Here is a 6,090-nt window from a genome sequence, read left to right on the forward strand (position 1 = left end):
TTTTAGTTATGGTCTCACTCATATTTAGATTACCTAATATTCTCATTCAATTTTACAGCTAATTCTCCAAAACCATAGAAGCAAAACTAAAAGTATGAAGAATTATTTTCTTAGGGGGGTTAGTCACCTAGAACTTAAAATTGGAACTATGATAATATGTGAGATAAAATTTTAAGGTGTTAGTCACATAGAACTAAAACTAAAACAAAATTTTACAGTGTTAGTCAAGTAGAACTCTAACAAAACTAGAATTGAGATAATAGTACAAAATTATCTCACTTTTGTTATTTTTCTATACAAAAATGAGAGTTCTAGTCTCTCAAATTATTCCAAGTTTTAGCTTGGAATTAGGTGGTAAAAAACTAGAACTCATATTTATTTTGTTATTTTTTATTTTTTATATATTTTTTCTTTACTTCTTTCGTATTATGGTTATCACCATCATTAGACCATTATTATAATAATAATTGTTAATATCTTATAGTCTAACCAAAAGTTATTTAATAGTAAAGAACATTCTTATAAGCAATTATCAATCAATAATAGTAAATTTAAAATACATAAATAGTATTTATATCTTCAAAATGCATAAATATATATTTCATGATTATAAAAATTTATCCCACGTTATTTTATCAAAATATTCTGCTTCACAAAATTGTTCCTATTTATCCCACTAAAATATCCCACTAGCGAAAAATTATTCCACTTTAATAATTATTCCATTTTGCATGAAAATATCCTAATTGACTAACACCCCCTTAAAAAATTAGATCAGGGAGATTATGTTATATTTCGCCATGTGCTCTAAATCTAAACATTTTTTTTCTTTGATGCAAGGTTCTTATCAAATCTTGCCCCAAACGATGTGAATGAAAAATGCTATTATAACTCACTTGTTTAGGGTAATTGTATTATATATATAATATATAACTCATCTGGAATATCCACATCTGCTAAGTGGATTTTGCTGTTGTGAGAGCAAAACGTAGGGGCTCGTATTCAAACTTTTTAGTTCTATAAAAAACATAATAATTTAGAGTGCATAGCTTATATATCGTAAACAACATACTGGTTCATGAAGAATTTTACCTAATAACGATATTATTACAACGATAGTACTATTTAGTATTTAATCAATTTTATTATATAAGATTATATGACCATTTTTAATAAATTATAAAGTATATATATGGAAATCTCGATGCTTATGGCCAGTAGTTGGGCTCCTCAAAATAGGTTAACTTTATATTGTAGTTTGCTATTGGTAGTACTATTAACAATGTCATTATCTTTTATCTTTATCTTATTATTCACGCTTTTCTAATATAAGTCCTCTTTTGCCAATCACTCAATTGGCTATATTTAGTTTTTATAATATCAGAGGTTAGGATATTCTCTTCTATTTAAAAGTATTGACATAGTTTTCTTAAAAAATATATTCATATAGTAGCAACAGTATATATTTCAGCTCAACTCAAATATTGGCTTGAAGCCATTTAGAGTGAGATCCTTTCTACACTAGAATATGATATAGTGATTACACAAAGCAAAAGTTAAAGAAGAAATTTCTACAAAGAAAAAATAATAATTTAATATGTTAAATTAACAAGTAATTTATAAAATATACATGGGCAGTGTAGATAGCTATAGAGAGTAAGGTATATATTTTCATAAAAATTCCATAGTGAGTGATCAACTACAATTATCATAATTTAAGCATGAATAATTATTATTATAGTTACTAATTAGGTACGCTTAACTATGAAATAAATCTTAAGAAAAAATAGGAATTGAGATTATATTATCCTGTAGTTAAATAAATAAATATTATTAGAGCTCCTCTTTATATTAAATTTAAAAATAATAATTTAAATTATTAAGCGTCAAATATTAGTTCATGCGAGAAAGTAAAGTAATCTATGGTCTATATATCTATATAGTCAATCAATCAAACATATTAAAATTATGACGCCCATAATTAAAATTATATGATGGGTTCACATTAAATATAATTTATAAAAAATAGTACATTAAAATCAAAATCATTTTAACCACTATATATAGATTGTATGATTTTTTTTGCATATATAAACTATACTGCCTAGGAATAATAACGTGTGGCCTAATACATCTTAAGAACGAATTTCTCTTCAATATCATCGTTAATTGACGTATCTATATATTACATTAAAAACACAATGAAAATTTATAAAACTATAAAAGAAACACCCTCAAAAGTTTTAAAAATTATAAAAAACATCCTAAAAGTTTGTAATTTATAAATATACAAAACTATTAAACATTACATTGAAATCAAGAAATTATAAAAAATCATTGAAAATTTTTAAACTTTGGAGGGGTAATTTGCAATGTACTAAACTTTAAGGGTGTTTTTTTATAAATTTTAAATATTTTTAAACTTTGGAGGGGTAATTTGCAATGTACTAAACTTTAAGGGTGTTTTTTTATAAATTTTAAATTTAATAGATTTTTAATAACTTTAAGGGTGTTTTTTTATAAATTTTAAATTTAATAGATTTTTAATTAGTTATGTTCTTTCCAAAAATGTTATGGGTAATATTGACCATGAAATTTTTTCCCTAAGCCTATACTTTTAAAGGGAGCATGATAGTTTTTACAAATTTTTAATTTTCTAGGAGTTGTTAGTAATTTTGTATATTCATTTTAGTGTTTATAGGTTAGAGATTCTCATGATGTTTTTTTTGTAAATTATAAATTTTAGGGGTTATTTGTAATTTTTTAAACTTATATGCCTTTTATACAGTTTGTTAATTGTTTATAGACTATTTACAATTCCTATGTTTTCAATTTACTAATGAGTTTGAAATTCTCAAGGTGTTCTTTGTAATATTTGAATTTTGATTGTTTGTTTGTAATTTTTGAAACTTTAATGGTGTTTTCTATAAATTATAAATTTTATAGGGGATATTCGTAATTCCTATATTTTCAATGTACTATTAGGTTAGAAATTATTAGGATTTTTATAATTTTTTCAATTTTGAGGGTTTTATTTTGTAATTTGTAAAAAGATTAGAATGTTTATTGCAAATTTCGTAAATTTTCGGGGGTTGTTTGTGTTATTTGTAGGTTTTTAGTGTGTTTATAGGTTTAAAAATTTTAAAGAGCTTTTTTTATAAATTTTGAATTTTTATGGGTGTTTTTGTTATTTTTAAAATTTACGAGATACTTTCTCCAAAGTCAAACGACTTTCAGTTTCTAGCCAATATATGTTTTTTAGATTTCTCGTTGAATTGAAATAAGCAAAATTTATAATTTTTAAGATGTTTTAATTTTTTTTTTGAATTTGTAAATGTGTTTTTGCAATTTAAAAAACTTAGAGCATTTTTTATAAAAAATACAAAAACTTTTAGGCGCTGGTTAGCATATGTTTTTTATATTTCTTTGTGAACTGAAATAAGTAAAGAGTTTGAATTATATCAAATGTATCTCATTTATTCAATAACATGTTAAGTCTCATTATGAATATGATAAATTATTTAATTACTAATTCAAAGAATATAAGATAGTTTGAATAAATTAGGATAACAATGTAATATTCAAAAAAATTTAAGGGTAATATTAACCATTGAAAGATTTTACCGAACTAGTACTTTTAAAGAGGGTAATATTAACATACTGAATCCATTAACTTTATACGCTTACTTACGGATAGGGCTCGATAAATATCGCAGTTACTAGTTAGACAACATTATTTTCCTTCCTCTTAGTCCAATAACTACTATTTACCCTCGTATATAATCGTCCCCATGCGTTTATGGATATCATCCCTTATGGACGGTGGAGGCGAGATTGTATAGTTGTCCGGTGAGATCGAGCGTGGATAAAGGGGGCGACATTAATGTAGCTATCCGGTGATGATGTGGACACCGGCCACGACGACCTCACCCCCTCCGACCTCCGTCCACACTATCATCGGAGCTAGAGATACGGCACCGCCTCTGTCCACATTGTCACCGGAGATAGCCACGACTTGGTCGCTTCTGTAACAAATTAACGAGCAAATTAATCAGCATGCACTCTCTTAATTTTCTTCATAATTAGGCACTCTCTTAATTACGTACTATTGTGTATATATAATTACGTCAAGGCAATGAAGGATACAGCCCACTCTTAATTAACAGGGTTGAAAATGGATCTAACCGGACCTGCTAACTATCTTGCTTGCTTACCGAACACGTACGTGCTCATATTCAATTTATGCAATACCCTGATATTAATTAAATATCGCATTGATATCTTTATTCAGTATCCAAATTAACGAGAAAAAAAAATATTATTCGATCTCTTTTAAACGATCTCCAGGACAGAACCTAATCAAATTAATACCTTGACAAATAATAAAAATCGATCGAGCTATTTGATAATTCAACTTCCTCCCCTACTTATTGACCATTGACATGTTTGTAGGCATTCAAAAATGTCAAAACTCGAAATGTGAAAAGGAGGGTGATGGAAACGAACCCCTTCTCAATCAGAAACAAGTTCGTTGTTTAGAAAAGATCAACCTCGAGAACGAGAGTCGTCACGCAGCAGAGCTTAACATCAAAAGATAAAGTTCATTACTAAATAGAACGGATCTACGAGACTCGAAACTCGTCATTGGATACGAGGTTCGAGGTTCACTAGTGGATACGAGACTCGGAGCTCGTCATTGGATACGAGGTTCGAGGTTCATTGGTGAATACAGGGTTCGAAGCTCGTCATTGGACACGAGGTTCAAAACTCATTACTAGACATGAAACTCATTAGTGAAGATGAGGCTCGTTAAAAGGGAACTTACAAGACTTACTACGTAGTTGGACTCAGCTGTCGAAGATGAAGTTCGTTAGTGAAAGCGATGTTCGTCAGACGAAGTCAGTGAAGACAAAATTCGTCAGGAGAAACTGGTCTACTGCAAGGTTTGCTTGGTAAGACGAGCCTCGAGGCTTGTCTTACTTGACGAACTCCGTTTCAATTGAGGTCGAGGTTCGTCATCCACGTGAGATTTACCTGTAACGGCTCCGAAGACTTAGTCAGCCACGTGGGCTAATCTTCAGGAGCACGTTACGGTGTGTGCTGATTTGGAGGAGGCAGTTACGCCCCTCTATCCGTGATTATAGCACGTCGGTTATGTGCTTAAAACCCTATAAATAGCCATCGAGGGCTACAGATAAAGGAGTTGGTTGATTGTTAATTAATTGGAGATTTTTAAGCTTGGACTTCACGAAGCATCAGAGACAAGAGTATCTGCACACCGATTCGGAGTACGAACCTCGATTCCATCCGATTAACGAAGGTTAGAAGCTCTTGTGATCTTGGTCTGATCGTCAACGGGAGGCAAGCTCGACTCAAGCATCGGGGGAAACATCCTTTCGCTACCTAGAATCCACCTTAAACAAAAGAGAAGCTGAATTAGTCTTCTCTTTCTCTGTAATCGAGAGAGTGTGAGTGATTGTAAGGGTTTCGTACCAAGTGATCGAACCCATTTTTTAAAACAAGAGAATCAATCAATCTTCAATTTTTCGACCCTACAATGTTATGTCAAATTGTATTTACTTACAAAAGTGATAGAACTTGCAGATGCATGATCAAAATCAGAGCAAATAGCAATTTTTTTTTTTTGTTTCCTGCGTAGCAAAGCAGGCAACAAGGAAGTGATGTACTATCTAAAAATATTTAATTGAAAAAAACTAAATATTCAACCAACAAACAATTTTTTTTGGCAATAGTCACACGGTGAATTTTTTTTTCGATTGGGCGAATACTTGAAAAAAAAAACCCCTAACTTTAACTGCCTTGTTTTTATTTCTTCTCAAGACTGTTTAATAAGTGCATGTCAAAGAGATTGCATCAGTGCTTTGTTCCCTAACGAAAAAAAAAAAGATTAATATATACTTCACAATCTACTAACCCTTTATAATATTAATGAATAATGTTATGTATGTGATGATGTTTTTGCTACTTATCAACATCCTAATTGCCCTCTCTTCCACTTGCCTATAGACCTTTTATTTTAGAAAGGAACAAGTGCTTTTGCATTAGATGAAAGGGTAAGCATCAAACAGG

Source organism: Asparagus officinalis, chromosome 6, assembly GCF_001876935.1.
Source record: "Asparagus officinalis chromosome 6, Aspof.V1, whole genome shotgun sequence".
Lineage (NCBI taxonomy): Eukaryota > Viridiplantae > Streptophyta > Magnoliopsida > Asparagales > Asparagaceae > Asparagus > Asparagus officinalis.